The sequence below is a fragment of the Culex quinquefasciatus genome, chromosome 2 (genome assembly GCF_015732765.1).
Source record: "Culex quinquefasciatus strain JHB chromosome 2, VPISU_Cqui_1.0_pri_paternal, whole genome shotgun sequence".
Lineage (NCBI taxonomy): Eukaryota > Metazoa > Arthropoda > Insecta > Diptera > Culicidae > Culex > Culex quinquefasciatus.
This window is the reverse complement of record NC_051862.1, coordinates 206,434,452-206,455,213: the sequence shown is the minus strand read 5'-3', so window position 1 is coordinate 206,455,213 and position 20,762 is coordinate 206,434,452.

Genomic DNA, 20,762 nt, shown 5'->3' with positions numbered 1-20,762 from the left:
TCAGTGGAAAATCAAAGGCTAACAAAGTGACACTCTGAAAAAAATATTGTCTCTGCGTCTCAAAAATTGTTACAACTTTTCAAAAATATTTTTTCATGAATGCTTTTCTTTCAAGAAGTATTTTGAAATTGAAAACCCGAAAAGAAATCGGAAATGTAAAAAAACTTTAAAACGGTACATTTTGTAAAAAAAAATTGTAAAATACTTTTCAATTGCAAATTTGATTTTGCTATAATAAATTACAGTCAAACCTCGTATAGTGCGCAGGGGTTACGCTTTGTATTTCTTCGATTACTCTAGAACGAAATAATATTTTTGCAATCTCTTTGAAGCTAATTGTAGATTGGAACAAGACGAACAAATTGCTTCAAACAGATTGCAAAAATATTATGTCGTTTTAAAATAATCGAAGAAATACAAAGCGTAACGCCTGCGCATTATGCGAGGTTTAAATGTATTTATGACAATTCTGTTTTCCAGTGTTTTCGATATTTTCCAAAAACACGCTTATTTTAGACATTCATATCTCTCATACCAGATTTGAATCATCACGAACTATGGCTCAAAAGTCTTTTTAAGTCCAATAAAAACAAATAAAAAATCATAAATTAAATAAAATAGGCAACTTGTGAATTTGACTTTTATTAATAGAAAGTTAAATATAAAAACCGAAAAAAATGTGTACGTATCTAGAGTTTTTTTTCTGAAATGGTCCAATTAACCAAATTTTCAGATATTTTTGTGTGTTTTTTATACCCCTGACTCAAGGCGGTTTCAAAAACATCCCTTTGCCAAAGACTTGCCGAAGACACCAAATTGATCAGAAAATCCCATATCAAAATACATAATTTTATACAAACCCGTTTAGTATGACCATTCCCCAACATTGTGTGGAGACTTGTATAGAAAAACTAATGTTGCAATATTGTTTTTTTTTTTGACATAGGTGATAGAAGGAGTTAGACCGTTGCAAACATTTTTTGAAGTTTACAGTTTGTAAAAAAAGTATTTACACCCCTTGGGCACTATGGGAGCGTTCTTTTATTACGTAACGCAGTAGGGGGAGAGGGGGGTTCGGAGGCCGTGTTACGCTCCACACAAAATTTTTAAAATTTGTATGGAAATTTTGTTACGAGGGGGGGGGAGGGGGTCTAAAAGTCCGATTTTTCGCGTTACGTAATAAAAGAACGCTCCCTATGCACATTTTGTGATGAAACATATAAACAATTTAAAATTTTACAGAAACTACGTTTTGTTCAGAAACTTATGCCGAACATTTTGCTACAAAAAGCTCATGAAAAGATGATTTCTATAAAAAGTTATATAACAAATACCTGAGTGATGAATAGAGAGAATGCGTAACGTGATTTTCGAATGATCCCACTTTGTTTACATCTGCAAAGTAGGGGGCTGTTCAAGCTCAAGCATGATTTTTTTCTTACTGGTAATTGAGCTGTTTTATATCAGTGTCAGTGGATTTATTTTGTCTTGTTTTTGACTTTTTTTGTTGGAAAATTGTGTATATTTTCATGTTTCGATCGGTTAGGAGAGGTTTTTCTTTTTAACGGGTGACGAAGAACTGCGGCGAGAGTGTCATTCTGCGATGTCGCAGATAAATTCCCTGGCTGACTTTGGAATCCTGCAGCTTTTCCTGGGCCAGCGAAAACAGAAAAGATTTTCACTAAACTAGTAGGTTTTCAAACGGAATCAAACAATTAAGACAGCTTCTAGATGGGACGCATCGACTCCATAAACAATTTCAATTATAATTATAAAAATGACGATCTCGCCTTCAACTTTCTCAAGATTTCTTGACTTCAACTCCAAGTCCTCAAAAGCAAAAAAATTTTCATTCTGGCAAAACAAAAACTATTTGCAATGATCGATAACAATACTTTCTACTTTTGGCGAACAGTAAATTGGTTCCATTTTGACAGTTCAAAATTGAGGCCGTTTTGCGAACCACTATTCAGTACCCAAATTGAAATTATCCAGTTTTTTGAAAAATATATTTATTCGCCCCCTGATTTTTAAAACCAATTTTGAAGGTGGGGTGACATAAACTTTGAAAACGGCCAGCGATGGAATAATCATCATCAAAAGAAAATCTTTTGCGTTCATCAAGAGAAAAAATCCGAAGGGAGCATGGCTCTCCTCTCTTGCGCACGAAAGATCGGTTAAAAGAATCTAAAAAAAATCATCATCTTGATTATTCGACGGAACATCTTTTTCACTACTACACTTGCAAGTGTAACGTCACACGTGGAAAAATGACTTGTCACATTTTGTTGATGAGCAATTTGTGCAAACAAAGTGTAACAAATATTATTAAGTGGTGCTGACAAGGAAATTCACAAAAAAAAAAAATCATCAGCAGATTGATTTTCATGGAGAATTTCGGGAGCGATTTTCTTTTGCGTGATTTGCCTCCTCTCTCTTTCGCGGGCAAAGAAAGTTCGCAAGCGAAAACGATTTGTTTTGCGATTATTCCATCCCTGGAAACGGCCTTACATCGAAATTAAAAAATTAAAATCGAAAAATCGCGAAAGAAACTAGCGAAATTGTAAAGAACTATACTCTTAATTAAATGTTCTAGAACATGTAGAGTATTAGTTCTGAATTGCTTATCCAGATCTCTTACTCAACTTTTATCTCCGATACTTCCACTGCACTGCGGAAATTGAAATACGGAAAACGCATTGAAATCCTTTACGCAAACAAATTTACCGCTCGACTTGGTTTCATGAGCCGAATGCGTAACGGCAAATAGTCAGCCAAATGCGGTCGAGATGTCACCAATAAATGGTCGCACTAACTTCCCGGGTACCATCACCCAGTTCGAATCATAATCTCAAATCCAAACAACTGTCTCTCTTTTTCCATCAAAGCGTTGATGGAGAGAACGAACGCCACCATCCTGACAACTTTAAGCCCACGGGCAAGGCTTCTCTCTTCTAGGGTTTTGTAAGGATTCTGTGACATCAAGGCAAGGCACTGAAGAACCCACAAAAAGTCGTTCGTATAGTCAACCTCGTGTACCGTGCGAGGGTAACAATAGCGCCAACCATCAAGTGGGCACACACCAGCAGCCAGCAAGAGCAGCTCCGGGGGCGCATCTTTCCTCGAGAGGAAAACCCTTTTTGAGTGGGATCAACTGGCTTTTTCTCTTCTAGTTACCAGGGATGGTGTGGACGGACAGATGCTCTGAACTTTTGGTTAAAAATGAATGAGAAAACGTCGCTTTTCTTTAAGGGTTTTGGTTAAATAAGGTAATGTTAAAAGAAAAAAAAATGTTTTTTTTACTATTTTTTCAAATAAAAAGTAAATTAGGAAATATCCAACAATTCCTAGGCAAAAGGGTCACTTGCAAATTGCCATGTTGCCACCTAGGAGTAGAACCCAAAACCTCCGTAGGGACCTTCCAGCTCCGGCAGGTTTTTCGCGGGAGAACGCGACCATCGAGATCGAGCACAAAAAGCAGGGAAAAGAGATACTCACTGCGCATCGCAGTGCAAACAAACAACATTTCCGACTCGTCTCATTTTCGGGGGTTGGCGTGAGGTGGTGGTGGGGGTGTGGAATTGCTGCGCCCACCATCGGAGAGAGCAACCCGGCAAAAACTGGTGAAAACAGCTCCGGTAAATATTTGCCCAAGATAATTGATCTCGTCAGTCGGGGCTTTTGTGCAGAAGCGCGTGGTCGGATGTACCTTTTTCCCGGGTGCCTGGGTGGGATGATGATGCTGCAGCGAATTTCTGTGCCACGACGATTCACGGACTTTTGGGTTTCAACTGGGGGACCGAAATTCGTTCAGGCAGAGCAGCAACAGTCCCGAGCAGTGGCAAACAGTGAGCAAACTCGATGTAAGCAAATAAACTTGAACGAACGATGCGTACCTTTGGGACATATTTTCGTGGAAATTCGAGGAGAAATTTCAAAAGCGTGAGGTTTGCTGAGGTTGTGTACGATGTGTAGCCCTGTAATGGGTTTAACGTAGAAAGGTAAAAAAATCTTCCCAATTATGTTTGTATGACAAATTTCTTGAATCCTTAAATTATAGATATTTAATGTGCTTAAGGCTTAAGGCCAGGCCAAAGTTTACTTAATGTTTTTGACTATTTTTTGAAAATCTGAAATTTAAAATTTAGTATTTTTAGTGAGATTACACGATTTTTCTGCAAAAAAAAACATTTTCGAAAACACGTGGCTGAAACAATTTTAGTTTGCCACGTTTCAATAATTAAAAATACTTAGAAATTTTAAAAACATGCCTACCTGAGAACCAAGGTTATTAATCGATAAAATTTTCGTCGATAATATTATCGTCTGATAATGGTTATCGTTATCTTTATTTTGATAATTCTAAGTGCGTTAATCTTCTCGCCGATAATGAACGATAACTCATTTAAAAAAAAATAAAACAAATAATTCAACCATATAATGTTAAATGTTCAATGCTTTCAGTAGGAATATATTTTTCGAAAATCTAGTATGTTTAAAAGTATAAATATATATAAAATACAGTATTTTTTCGAAAATACTCAAATTTTCATAATTTGCAATATGGGATCAAACGAAGCGAAATTTTGTATGTGGAAAATACCAAAGTTTTCAAAAAATACCGTATTTTTTTCGAAAATACTCAAATTTTTCAAATTTGCAATATGGGTATAGAGGATTTGCAGCAAAGCTAAAAGACACATGTCGCCACCTATAAACAAATACCGTAAACCTATGATTTATTTTGAAAAATTGTGTTTTTTCCTTCATAATCAACATTTTTATAAAACTTATGCCGGATTCGGATGAGAAAAAATATTTCAACAATTTGATGTACAACTTTCCAATATTTGTTAAATTTTTCTATGAGAAAACTGTAAATTCAGAAAAAGATAGTAATTTGAACTATTTGGCAAGAAGGTCTGTCAAAAATCAATAAAAATTGTTAAATATTTGTTATCACATCTGTTATCAACTATATAACTGGTTATTTGATTGTTATATACGGGGAAAATCATTTTTTCGTGTTACAAAACATGTTTTCTAAAGAAAAAAATCACAAATTTTTGCGCGCCCAAAAATTGTTCATTATTTTAAACAAAAAAATTTCTCGTCTTTTGCAATCAGTTTCATTTTAAGATTGATGCAGGGAATCATGAGAAATAATCGATTTTGTTCTTCAATCCGGCAGAAAGGCGTACGATTTAAGGGGTTACATACATGTAAATCGGCAAAAAAAGTCAGAGGTTGGTATGAGCACACACTTAATTTTTTTGTAAATCTGTTTGCAGGGCATTAAAATATACATTTTCAACTTTTAACAAAACAAATTTAAAGACATTTGGTTGTATCTTTGCCGAGATATAGCTATTTGAAATAAGCAGTTTCAAAAAACGGGTGCCACGATATCTCAACACTGCTTCGACCAAATCGGCTCAAAATTTTGGTGAAGACTCGCTAACCCAGTTCCGTGTGAATGACGAAGGGTGATTTTCAAAAAGTTTATTTTAAAAAAAGTTAAAGATATTTAGAAGTTTTTCATATTAAAAATCGTCAGCGAGGAAAGATAGCTCCCACTCTTCTTCCACGGCTCGTGGATGTAACTTCTGGAGGTCCTGGTCAATAACGGAGTAGCAACTGCGGGTGAGCACCTATGCTTTGCTTATGCTTAAATCGTCAGTTTTTAATTTTTGTATTTGAAAATAACAACAAAATTAAAAAATCGGGCTTCGTCATGCACACGGGATATGTCTTGAGAATCTTCATCCCAAATTTCAGCTAATTCGGTCTATCTTATCTCGAGATATCTTGGCACCCGTAAATCAACTCTGTGTTTAGAGAAACTCACTTGAATCATGAAATATTTTCATGAAACTTTCAGGAGTGATTGAAAATCATCTTTTGAGTGGAATTTACAATTTTGCCGTATTATGAAATTTTAAGATTTTCTACGTGTATGTAACCCCTTAAGGCAAATAACCTCATTTTGGCGTCACCTACATTTGAAACACAGTCGCACTGCAAAACCTCAATCATACGAATTAAAATTTCGTATGCATTTTCAATCAATTGAATTTTTTTAGAAGATTCTAAAATTTTCACAAATTACGATCAAAAATAACCAAATTTTCAAAAAATGCAATTTTCCACTTTATCAGAGTTTTTTTTGGAAAATACTAAAATTTTAACAAAATACCGTATTTTTTTTTGCATGCCATGAGTAGGGTAGAGTAGTCATCAATGAGACACGGGGAACAATGATAAAATGGCTCTCACAAGTCGTAGTTTCAACCAATCAGGCTCATATTTGGGGGAAAGGTGTGTCTACTGGATACACGTCTGCCATATTAGTGGCTTTGGTTATGGACGCTCCCTTGAAAAGTAATTCATAAATATTTGATTATGGGGTGTAAAAGTAAATTATGGACAAAAAATACTTTTTCGCTCGTAGACTGCCATTTACACCAAAACTTATATTTCTTCAAATTTCTTTCGACGTTCCATAGGGATTAAGTTGGGCTACAATGTCCTTTCATTAGATTTGGCCAAAATTTAGAATATACCCAGAATCCAGGGCTGTCTCATTGTTCCCCACTCATTTCAGCCCATGGGGAACAATGAGACACTTTGATTTTTCTTCAATAAACTTTTCAAAATCGATGGAAATCTTTCAAAACATGAATTAAAAGTGATTTTTGGCATATTTATAGAATTTAAACTTCATTTAACCAAAAATACTAAGTTATTTGGTATTAATATATGGATTATACAAAATTTCAATACCTTTTGGTGTAACTTTTGTTATTAAAAACTTCATGTTGGCAAAATTGCTCTAAAATGTTCAAGGCAAGTCACCTGCAATGGAACAATACAAAAACATGATGTTTTGCTAGAAAAATGCTGATTTTCGTAAAGTGTCTCATTGTTCCCCAGCTGTCTCATTGTTCCTGCCAAGTGCGTCTACAATGAGACAGTTGAATAACTCTGGCTGTAGATGTCGGATCGATCTCATATTTTGGTCAATGTTAGAACACATTAAAAGAAAGATAATGCAACTAAAAGCTCATTAAAACATGCTAATGAAAAAATTAGAAAAATCGTTGAAAGTTGAAAACCAAAAGTGTCTCATTGATGACTACCCTACCCTACAACAAATTCATCACTCTGTGCCAAAGCACATAAGTTGACCACTTTTGTCATCAAACTAAAACATTTAAAAATAATGCTATCAAATTGGTTTATTTGCAAGAAGGTTTTTTAACAGTGATTCTTTTTTTTAAATTCTTCTTGCCACAAAAAGTTAGTTTTTCCAAGTTTTTTTTTCTAATGTAGATATTTTAAATTATTGCAAAGCAACTGGACTACATAAATATTAATTTTAAACGATGGATTCTAAACAGTCGATTATCATTTTCATTAGATTAGATTAGAATAATCATGTTGAATTTCAAAAAAACTCTGATGAATGATCTACCAACTCACACGAAATCGGGAAAAGTTGACCCGACCCCTCTTCGATTTACGTGAAACTTTGTCCTAAGGGGTAACTTTTGTCCTCGATCACGAATCCGATGTCCGTTTTTTGATATCTCGTGACGGATGAGCTGTACGACCCCTTCAAATTTTGCGAAAAAAGAGGTGTTTTCAATAATTTGCAGCCTGAAACGGTCATGAGATAGAAATTTGGTGTCAAAAGGACTTTTGGGTAAAATTAGACGACCGATTTGATGGCTTCAGAATTCCTGAAAAACTTATTAATTTGTTAAGAGTTTAAAAAAGTTTTTCCCAACAATTTTTTTAGTGAGTCATGGTTTTCAAATTTGAATGGAAAAAGTATTTCAAAATATATTTTACACTAGTGTAGTTACTTTGCCATCATTTGTTTTCAAAATATCTAAGCATTGACGAAAAAAAGAATGCAAAAAAGTTACAAAAACTTTGAAAAAATTGCAACGGCCTTAGCTAACAAAAAAAAATAAAGCTTCTTTTTTCATAGAGGTGTTGATATGCTTATTTAAACACTTCTTAGTTTTCTATTTTCAGTCAAATTAAATATTAAGTTTATCCAAATTTGATTTAAACTTCTTGTCCCACAAATCTAATCAACGCCAAGGGGAGAGGGAAGAATAGGGAAAGCAGTTTTTGGAGTACCTACAAGCTTTAAATGTATAAAATCGATGAACTGTTTTGTTGTCATGTGTCTGTTCTATTCGAAACTACTGAAAATTCCAAATGTTGTTTGTGTTTTGAAAATGAGCCCTAAAGTTAGAAATAAGTTTTTGATTGGTCATTTTGCGAAATTGACCAGATTGAGAGCACTTAAAAAAAATGTTGCCAAAAATATATTTCAAAAATGATCCGAATAAAGTTTATTACCAATTGCCACCGAAAAACCTTACCAAAAACTGAAAAAAATGTCTTGAAAAATAGTGCGCAAACTTCAAACGATGCAGAAAATCTCCAAGCTCAAGCTCAAACCGACTGCTGCTAATGAGTGGGTGGAGAATAGCATTAAAAAATAATTAGTCGAATTTTATGGTCCGTTCGACCTTTTCTTTTCTTTGCTGGAAGCAAATCCGTTCCAAGTTTCTCACCGACCTCAGCGATGATGGCGCACAGCAGGGGGAGGACGACCCATCTTCATCTTCCTATATACCGATTTGGTAGGAAAGCCTTTAAGAACCCACCGACTGACGGTCGAAGGAGGATCCCATTTCTTTTGTTTGTTTTAAAAATGAAAGGAAAACATTTACATACAAATGGGTGTCGTATCATGCTGTGGCTTCTGATCCGGTCCACTGCACCGAGAAAGGAAAGGACCGTGCTTCTGTGTGTGGAAAGGTAAAACAAACATACCTGTGTGAGATCTGTGTGTCCTTCCATACCTGTCCTCGTCCTTCGCCTTGTTAAGGAGGGCATTGTTCTACGGAATCCTGGTCGGAAACCCTCTCTTGCGTATTAATGTATTAAACGAATCAATACCCTAATTGTCGGGCGATTAACGATCATTAGAGATGTATTTAAGATGAGAACATGTTTACCGACAGCTTCCGGAACAATGGATTCTTCGAGCTGGGTCCTTCTTCCTATTTCGCTGGAAAAACGTGTGAAATGCCCGGATAATTATGCATGCAGAGCAAATGGACTTTTCAGAAAAAAAATCCAGAAACATTTCGGAAGCTGCGTTGGGCGGTCTTCGGTGTGTGAAGTCCTGCTGCGAGGTTCCGGAATTCAGAGAACCCACCGGAATAGCCCCCTGTTCAGTAGCGCTAGCGGTGCGTGAACAAGGACCTCGACAGTAATGAACCAGTAGCAATTTTTCGAGAGTTATGTTTCAAGTACCGCTTCGGACCGGATCGAACCACGCCGCGTTGTTAGGGATTATCCGGAGGTCGACCCCCGCAAATTTTGGACTCGACTGGAAAACTGGGAAGTATGATTGCTGAACCACGATGAGTGGTTTCAGTTATTATTGGATTGGAAATTTTGTTTCCAAAATGCTGGATTCGAGAGCTCAAAATAAGCCCAAAGTGTTATTTCAAAATAGTATGATTGATTCATGCACCTTAAATTATATTAAAACTTTGAATTTTGCTAAAGAAAATAAATATATCCTTTTAATGTATATACTTATTCTGCTATTTTTTTTAAATCTCTCAAATGGTTTCAAATTAGAAAAAAAACAAAATCAATAAAATTAAAAAAAATAATAATTAATTTTCTTCTGACTACTTTCAATTAGCTCCATTACTTTACCAACTGATGAAAAATTTCCTCCCAAATTTTCTCATCATAACCATCGTTTAGCCATCAATTACCGAGCAATTAGCCTCTCTCTCTCTCTGCAATAATTTGTCTCCAACCGACACCGAATAAATTTACCATGCCAATTATGTCGACACACTTTCCCCGATCCATTAGGTTGCCGGTGTGGTCAGTCAATTTTCGATGACCCACGTCGAGTTTCCACCAACAAACACAAAAGGGGACGACGACAAGTCCTTCCACCCACCCAACATCGATTTTCTTCCACTTCAACACCCTTCGACACATGTTTTCCCGCCAAAGACCCCGTTCCGTCGTCTCGGTCTGATTCGACTGTGAACTTCATGAACTTCAACGCGGCGGTCGTTTGTCGACGATGGTTTCGATAAGAACTCACCCACCCTTGTGCTGCTGCTGACTGTGTCTCGCTCGATAATTTGGTTTTATTTATTACCCTACTCATTTCCGTCCAAACGCGCGCGCAATTTAAAGCCAAACGTTATCCTTTGGTGAAGGGGTGATTTGGCGAATGTTGAGCCGAAAAAAAAACAAGAATAATCTTCTGTTTGAAGTTTTGGACAAAAAAATCTGTTGATTTTTTAATTTATGCAAAACATAACAATTTTTTCTAAATTTAAAAAAAAACAACAAGCAAAATGTTTGTACATTTTTTATTGACAATTAGGACGTTGCAAATATTTTTTGAAGTTTAAGGGAAAGTGGGACAAGTGTAACAAGCTAAGGAAATGCTCGTTTTAACCCATTAAAAACGTTAAAAAAAACTGTCGGATTTATTGGAATCATCTTATTCCAGGTCTTGACTGAGACATTGATAGAACAAGTTTTTTTTTAAATTCTGTTTTTTAATGTAAAAAATCGATTTTAATTTTTTTGATTTTTCATACGTATTACTCAACTAGTGGGGCAAGACGTACAACCCGTTGGGGCAAGAGGAACAATGCATGAACAAATATGCTTATTTACTAACAATTGAACTATTATCACTTAGATACATCAGATTAGGATGTATTTGAAACGTTTCTTTCACTTTAGATTAAAAAATAATATTTTACAAAAAAAAATTACCGTTTTTACGAAAAATCAGTAAATTTTCATGATATTATTATATTGTGTATGGACAATTTTTCAAACAATTGATTATCAGTTTTAAAGAACTTTTATGTATTTTTTTCACAATAAAATATGTTGCTGCAGCAATTCGTATTTTTTCCATACTAAAAATCCATATGGTACACTTGCCCCACCTAAAAAGATTTTTTAAAAACTCTACAAAAATAACCAAAACATAAATCATACTTTATGATACGTGCAAGTCATTGGTAGGGACACTATTGGTCTAGGAAAAATAGCATTTTGATTAAATGAGCCTTAAAAAGAACCCGAAGCCTTATTTTGTACTTTCCAGATATTAAAAGCAAACAAGGGTTTTGAAAAAAAAACTTCATTCAATCTTATGCCCCGTGGCGTTTACGTCGTTTTGGCGGTTATGTGGTAGTAGAATCATCTAATTGCATTGCTAGCAACAATGCCTCATACTGGAAATAATGAATATTGTAAAAATTACGGACGTACGAGCGATTGTTCTTTTTGCCCCATATGGTCGTCTTGCCCCACCTTCCCCTATGTCCCTCAGCTCTGACCAAAGTCGAGGGGAGGCAAAAAATATAAAAATTTAAATTACATGCCGAAATTTCAAAATGAAAAAAGTGTTTTTAAATGCATTTTACACGCGTCCAGTTGCTTTTCAATCATAAGTTTTCAAAATATCGAGGTATCGACGGACGCAAAAAAAACTTGTTGTGGGACTGTACATTGATATTTCATGAAAATTTCAAATTTCTTCAAAGGAGTTCAAACATGCTAAATATAATTATAAACGCAGGAAAATGCATTTTAAGTGGTTTTCTGATGATTACACTTAAATTTTCATTAAAATTTTGAAATTTTTCGAAAAAAAAATTTTGCAGATTCTTTTATTAGTCTATTAGAACGTTAAAAAAAATCGAAAATCGAGGGAATCCTATTTTCGATATTCAACTTTTCACAAATATGTGTTATCACTTTCAAAATGTATGAAAAAATCCCGATCATTTGATACCGACAGTGTTGCAAAAGAGTGATAGAAAAGCTATCAATAGATTATCTCTGCACCAAAAATATCCGAGAGTATAGCGGCCGTCACTATAGCTTGTGAGATCTCTTCTTGTGTCTCGTGATTCCCAGCGATGCCATTCTCTCTCTATCACTCCTTCCCTTTTCCTCGACTATGCGCTCTCACCGATGAGTCTCTCAATCTCTCCGAAAACTGCAATGAGAGAACGCGAGATGGCGATTAGGAGCCGACCACGCATGACGCCCCTTCAAACTGCGTTTGCAAAATTGGTTTTGTGGCGGCTTTTGTGGTTAAACGCTGTTGCGGTAGGATGTTCGTGGAAGCGAGAATGAGAGAGAAAAGGAAAATGTCAATAGACAAATCCAGCGAAAGCTCAACGCTGCTTTTTGATGGTGAGAGATTTGACAGCTCCCATACTAAATGTCTCGATTTTCATACTTTTTGTTAATTATCTTTTAAAATAAAATACTTAACATATGAAAACTATATATTTTTGGTGCCCAAAATTCCTGCTGAATCGAATGGTGTACTTATCTCGATTGTAAATTTTTTGAGCAGTTTTCATTTTAATAATATTCTAGACACATTTTGTGCACCTAATCAATCAATACTTTTATCATAAATAATCATTTTATTGCTTAAAATTGAGTTTTCCTGAGCTCCCATATTCAAATACATGGAAGCTGTCATTTCTAACACCATTGGCCACCTAGCGGCCATTTCAAACTGGATTCATCTATCGCGAGTGGGTAAACACGAAAACGTGTTCGGCTATGTTCGGCGCTGAGAGTTTCAATGAAGAGAGAAGAGCAGTTGTATTTGAGGCATGAATATTCAGGCGAGATAATTGTAGTTGCTGAGAGCTGATATTTTGATATTTTAACAACCCTGGATACCGATATTGTAAAAACTGAAATTACATATTTGGGACCATTGGGTTGGCGATTGTCCACGCTCCATACAAACAAGATTTTATTTGTATGGAAATTGTACGCGATGGGGGACAAGGGGGGGGGGGGTTGAGATTTCTAAAAAAGTGTCTACGTGGTTTATAGATGGTCCCTTTTCTGAAAATACTAAAAATTTCAGTTTTTTACAATATGGGTATCAAATGACAGGGATTTTTTTTCATATATTTCGATACTTATAATATGTTTTTGTGAAAAATTTTAAAACTCTCAAAATTTCCACAAAATTGTATTTTCAAAAAAAATACAAAAAAACAGTTTTTTACAGACAAAAATCAGATTATGTGATACCTATTTAATAAAAGATTATTTTTCCAAAGTACGTAGTTTTATGAAAATTTTGGAGTTTTTCATATTTCAGAATGCTTAATAATTGTATACCTATTTTGAAAAAAACCTAAATTTTAGTATTTTTTTAAAAAACACGTAGTTTTGTGAACATTTTGAGTATTTCACAAAAAATCCGATCATATTGTTAAAAACTGAAATTTTGAGTTTTTTTTCGAAAAAAAACGTAGTTTTGTGAAATTTTTGAGTATTTCACAACAAATATTATAACTATCGAAATGTGAGAAACAGTTCTGATCATTTGATAGCCAAATTAAAAAAACTGAAATTCTGAGTATTTTTTTTTCAAAAATACGTAGATTTGCGAAAGTTTCAAGTATTTTCAAAAAAAAATGTTATTACTTGTGAATGCATGAAAAAATCCCGATCATTTGATACCCATATCACAGACAAACAGACGTGACTCTCCATACAAATTATTTTTGAAATCCATCGTCCTTCATCAAATCTCCAAATCACGGCGACGTCAGCGCTGCCTGGTGAGCTTATGCCGAAGCTCAGCCCAAACACACCAATACAAACCCATTACTGTCATGTGTCATGTCAGTGTATGCGTGAGACAATCAAGCCTTAACGATTGTAAACATTAACAGCTGATTCGAAATAATGTTGTTGTTGCTGATCATCAGTAACAAAATCAAAATAAATAAATTAAGACCGACGGCCGAAAATTACGGTGGGTCGGTTCCGTTTCCGATGGCAGAACCTCGTGAGGCAAATCATGTGGCAGCACCTGCAGCGATGCAAGACAAACACAATGACAGAAACCACACCACTGGTCCGTTGCTTGCATGTTCCGTCTAAGATTCCTCCTCCACCGAAAACATGAACCATTACACCTGACAGATATCCCGGTCACGAAAACACCAGTAGTGGCCGCCGGAATACGAAAATCCAATTCAAAACTAACGGAATTGATCCCCACGATGGGCGTTTGGAAACATCTGCAGGGAGCGTGTCCACGGCGCACGCCGTGGAGCTGCCTCACACGCGCTCACGCTCAACCTAAAAACAAAAAAAAAACACGCATCACACACACTGAGAAAAGACGGCCGAGCTGTCACGACAGCAGCGCCATCATTGCCGGGTGAGTGGATGCCGAAACAAAATTGCATTTGAAATAGCCGTTTTTGAAGGACGATGGTTCGGCACTCGAGTGTCCCGTCTGTTTGTCTGTGCCCATATTGCGAAAACTGAAATTTTAATTGATTTTTCTAAAATACGTAGTTTTGTGAAAATTTTTAGTTTTTTTTATAATGTGTGTTATAAATTTGTGAAATGTATGAAAATGCAAAATCAATACATTTGAGTATTTTTTCGAGAAAAAAAAAATTTCTAAATACAAAAAAAAGTATTTTTTGTGACAATTTCCATGTAATTAAAATTGCAATGGATAACTGACATCATCCCGATTCTAAAACACTATAATTGTATAAGGCTGGCACAATTTTTTTTAAATTTTTGTCTCTTTCCACTCCCTCCATCCCCTCCAAATTTGGGCCGAAACATCAGTGGCAAATTTTTTTTCCAGAAACTTCAAAATGTCAATAGAAATTGAATGTTTTTTGATCGCAAAAATGTTTTTTCACATTTTTTTTGTTTTCGTCAAATCTTTTTTTTTGAAAACTAATCTGCCCACCATTGAAAAATATCCACTTTTGGCAAAAACGAGATATTAGTACCAGGTGGTAGAGGATGTTCCAACGCATCTTCTAGAACTTGAATTTAACAGAAATAGTGTTTAGACTTGGCTGCCGATGCGAAAAACCAAACGGTTAATATGCCACTCTTATGAGAAGTTGCCTTGACAGAGATAGTCACACACTCACATTTGCAAATTGGACGCTATTTTAAATATCTCGTTCCTTTTGAAAATCGGGAAAATCAACAGGCAGACTCGAGTTCAGGGGGTCGATCAATTTAGTCTAGATCCATCAAAAACTGGCCAGTTACACGATTTGCTTCTTGCCTTGTTATTTTCGGATTTTGTATCTTTTTTTTCAGTAACCAAATTTCCAAAGAATCTAATGTAAATCAATCTTCAATGTCTATTAGGCAATTTTATTGGAAAATTTCTGTACTTTTAGAAAAAAAATTTTTTTGTGGAATTGAGCCAAATTTGATAAATCAAAAAAACGTTTTTTTTGCATTTAAAATAATTTTAGATGGCTAAATCTTAAGACCGGTTCACTTTATCAAAAAATCTGTTCAGTACTTTTCAATTGCAATTTTTATCTTACATTTAAAACTGTAGTAAAAAAATTTACTCAAATTTCAATTTAAATTTTTTCATTGTTTGCACCCAGAAAGTAAAAAAAGCAGCCTTGAGTCAGGGGTATTCAAAAACACCCCATAAGTTAAATATAAAAAAAATTGTCTATCGGACCTTTTTTTAAAAAAAAAACTCAAATTTTCGATTGCAAATATAATTTTATATTCAAAATTGCCTAAAACTGTCCATATATAGTAAATTAAAGCTCCATTTCAATCAAAAAAGATATGCATTTTTTTTTTGTTCGATAACCCCCAAGTTACCCTACCAAAAATTTCTTGATCGTGTGCACGGAAAAGCATTTTCCGCCAAGTTTCCCACCATCTTTCGCACGACCAGCGCAAAACGTCGGGGCGTAAAAGAGATACTTAAAAGTTACTCGCTCGCATTATCGAAGTGATGAATTATTTATACATCGAGAGGGTCCTGGCCAGACCAGAACCAGCAACCCCTTTTCGTTTTCATTTTTTTTTCGGGCCAAAGTCGTTGCTGCAAATAAAAGACGTGAGGGGCGCGTTCGGCTACAAAAACTAATAAAACTGTAACAATTAATTTACGTTTGCGTTCGCAGCAGCACCCCTGCTCTCGAAATGTAAACATATTAAACTGAACAAGCACAAGCTGGGCTCGGAAGGGAATAACTCTCAAGTGGTGGCGGTGGTGGATATTTAGGATTGTTTACCCCTTGGTCTGGGTGGAAGTTTTTTTTTTTTTTTTAAGGGAAAGCGATTTGCTTGCGGCTTATTGTTTTAATTCGGGATTTCATGTTTATCGTATGTTTTATAAACTTTACCCTCAGGGGATGTAATGGGCAACGATTAGCGGTCTTTTAACAGTTTTCAATACTTGAATGATTTTTTCATGTTTATTAACTCACAATGGATCATGTTTTCTAAATTAAACATTATCCTTATAGATTGTCCGGAGTTAAATTAAAAAGGTTAGATAATATATAAGCGAACCCATTAAAAGCAAAGAAGAAAACACTACCTGCCCTCATCAAAGATTCACCAGTCTAATTAAACAAATTGAAAAGTGTCAACTACGTGTAGACACCCCAAAAAACACGACATTCTCCAGAACTCCCCTGAAATCGAAAAGGATATCGTGTCAAACTGGAGAGCATCTCCCCGGGACGGTCTACATCTCTATTCCTCGACGACCCGACGAGGACAAAAGGAACCAAAACTCAAGTGGCCGTAGAAGTAGGCAAACTTGTTCAACATTGCCCAGATTGAATGGACTCCAAAAACCGACCATCAGCCCAAAGCACCAGCATCCCAGTCCCGGCAGCCTTACACGTGCGACAGATCCACGTGTGTGTGACTTTCTGTGTGCACAAGTCCTGCAGACATTTGTTTAACTAGTGAGATTGAAAAATGGCTGTTCGACGCGATGATGTCACCAACGGGCCCCCCGCACTCACACACACACTAGACTGAACTGGGTGTCTTGTTCTCCATCCACCCGCGCCATCGGGGGTACCTCATACAATGAATGCCGGTGGAGCATAAAAATTGCATACGTCCATTTGAAATTCATAGCTCGCTCTTTTTTTTCTCGCACACTTGCGACTGCCTCTTTGGATGCTGTGAGCTCTCTGAGCTCTGGGTGCTTCAGCTCTAGCAGATCCAACCGAATGCCTACGGGTTCTAAAAGAGGAACATCGGAGGCAGTGTTGCCAGCCAAATCACCCTTAGTGTCGGTTGTACAACAGAATGTCACCTTTTCAAATAAAAATAAAAGTTTATTATTAGAAAACTGCATTTCATTAATTTTCAAACATTGCATTACGGTTTCGTTCTCTTCTTACCTGTTTAGCAATAAAGCAAATAGACCAAATATTGTAAGCACTAGATTGAGAAGGGGAATTGTGAATTGAAAATAAGGTTTTTCTTACCTCAATTTAAGTTTTAAAAAACTAACTTAACCCACCTATGTGGTTGATGCCTTCCTCACTTTTAACCAACAATGGGCAATATGAGTGGTTTGGACACATATTTCAGCTATTTTTTTAGATTCAGAAAAATAAGTACACAGATATAACTTAAGTGGTCATAACTCGAGACAGGGTTGCCAGATTATCAATGTTGTGGACTCGTTAGAAAGATCTCTCGATTACCTAATCAACGACGGGTTGGATGATGGATCCGGACATCGTTTGCATGCATATAAATGAGATCCGGATATATATGAAAACACATTTTTATACATAACTTTTGAACTAGTTATCAAAACTTCAAACAATTCAATAGCGATGTATGGGACCCTATACAAAGTCGATTGCAACTAGTTTGGTCAAAATCGGTTCAGCCAGTGCTGTGAAAACTCAGTGCGAATTTTGGTCACATACATACATACATACACACACACATACACACACCCCCGAAGTTATACCGAAAGGTGGTCCCGAGGGGAAAAGGGCACGGCGTTCAAGGACTGGTTTATTGGGTCGGGAAAATCTTTTTTCTCAACCCCACACTACCTGAGAAATTAATTCTCAGGTGTCTGGTAGCAGATTCCGACCTTGTAAAAAAAACACACACATACACACACACAGACATTTGTTCAGCTTCCGATTATGTATACATGAAGGTGGGTCTTCGAGCTTTTAATAAAAAGTTCATTTTTAGAGCAGGATTATAGCCTTACCTCAGTGAGGAAGGCAAAAAGTCGGATTACATATAAAAAGCGGTAAGCGTTACATTTTGAAGGTAAATTTACGATTTTTTTCAGACTTAAATATGTACCCACTACAGATGTAAATTTTTCATGACATTTTTTACAGTGTGGTAATGCATACAAACTTAGCTATAATGTGTACACAAAGAAAAAAAATGAAGATTGAAAAATGGAAAAAGCATTTTCAAAAACCTTCAAAAAACAAAATATTTTAGAGTGGATTAACAAATCAAAAGGATTTTTTCGAGTCCAGCGGTTTGAGAATAGGTTCTAGCTGATCAACAACCTCTGAAAACCTGAATCGACTAATGTTCACGATAATACACGCAGAGCGATATTGTTCGTGAAAGAAAACTTGACATTTCGTGAACTGAGTTCAAAAAATAATGAAAGAACAGAACGTTTTGATTCAGCAAATCGTAGTTTTTTTTCAATTTTCTTAAAACATGCAAGTCATAATTTAATTCAACCTCAGTTTTATTATTTTGTCTTTGAAAAAAGATAACTCAAAAATTTCTTAATACCTAGTTTTTATCTGTTTTCATTATACCAAGGCATCGTTTTGGTTGAATTATAATGCGGATTCAGAAGCATCAGTGGCTATTTTAACCCTCTACTGCCCGAATTTTTTTTCGAAAATATTTATTTTTCCCGTCTTCAGGAGGTCATTTTGAGCAACTTTTGTTCGACGAAAAACTTTACTTCTCTTGTTTTATGTTTTTCTTGTTTTATTTTTTGTATTTTAATTTGCATTTATCTTGTTTAGTTTATTTTTGTTTTTGGTAGTATTTGGCCTATTCTACCATCTAATATAATTACATTTTGCCTATCTAATTTTTTCACGTTTTTACAGTCATTTTTTCAATTTTTTTGCATGTTTTTCACATTTTCTGCTATAGAATGGCACCATCATCATTTAAATTGCGAAAAAATGCGTAGAGGCATAGTCTGGGACACTACAAAAATTACTGCATACTTCTTTTTACTGAAAGTATAGGAAATGTTAGTAAAAAACACAGCCAAAGTTGACCCCTAAAAAAATGACATTTTTTAAAACACTGGCTAAGTCACATAAAACAAGTTAAACTCCCAACCCTGAAATTTTCTAAAATTTTAAGAGTTTTTCTTTCCAATGCTTTTTAAAGATCAAAAATCGGTTGGAAAATGGATTTTTGGCGATTTTTTAGATTGAAGCCCGTCTAGAGGCGGGGTTAGGTTGTAGAGGGTTAACCTTTCAATATTTGCTAGATATAGAAGGTAGGAGAAAATCCTGGAAAAATTTAAAAAAGTAAAAAAAAGTTTAATAAAGACATGATCTTATTAAAAAAAACTTATTTTAAAATGTGGTCAATGTTAACATTTCAAAGATTGTATCCCTTCAGGTATCTCTTTACTAAGCAATCGAATCCAGAAGGGAAACGATCACCAGTTGTGTTGGAGCCGGGATTTGAGCCCCGATCTACCGCTTACGAGTTGGAAGCTTTACCCCTAGGCTAAGTGTAATAGTTTTGATATTATTTTATATGAAATTATGTTTTTTTTGGGTTTGTTTTAAAAAATAATCATATAAACCAATGAAAAACTAATTATGAACAAAAATCGATATTTTAACTTTGACTCAATTCTGAGCGCAGATTCAGAATAAGCAGGCAACATTTACGGAAAAACGTATTGTTGAACAATTATCGTTAGGGTGGTACCATATAACGTCATGATTCGAATTCCCGGACGCTTCGAAACCCGGACACCTTATCTTGTTTTATCAATTATTTGGATATAACTTCGCATTATTAATGTCAAAACTGTGTTATTTGATGAATTCTAACATCAACTTTTATTTAAAGTTTGTTTGAACGCTGTAGTTAATGTCATCACAAATAAATAGAATAAAATTATAAGATTACCAAAAATGCAAAACATTTCACGTGAAATATTTCAAAGGCGTCCGAAGCACCGGGAAGGCAAAGCAGCAACTTATGGTTTCGATTTCCTTAAATTCTAGCAAATTTTTATATAAACTATCGATTGTTTTGATGTTAACAGCTTATTTGAGACTTAAAGAATGCCATTCACTAACATTTCAGTCCAAATTTGTGCGATTCACTAGCAAAAACGAGTGTCCGGAATTCGAAGCAAAAGTGTTCGGATTTCGAAACAGCTTTTATCAGTGTCCGGGATTCGAAGCACAACAAGTCATTTTAATTTTCAAATTCTGATGAAAAATTGTTAGAAAAGGCATATATATCATGACGTTACTGTTCCATTGAAAATTACACATTTTCAAACATAAATATATCAATTTTTCAGACCCCTCTTTGCCGATTTTTGTTGGTGCAATGTTCCTTTTGAGTGCAACATATATAAATTTACTTGATATTTTTCGAGTTTTTAATTTTAGCTTAAAATTATTTTTTTTTAACCTTAAATGTGCTCCGAACATAACTTTTCTTTTAACTAAACTCTGAATGACTAGGTTCAAATATTATTGAGTGGGTTTGTTTTGAAGTTTTTGATAAAATCAATCGCAGAAGCCATAGATCATGAGATAAAACTGTGGTGTCTTTGAAAAAGTTGCTAAGATTGGCATGTTCAA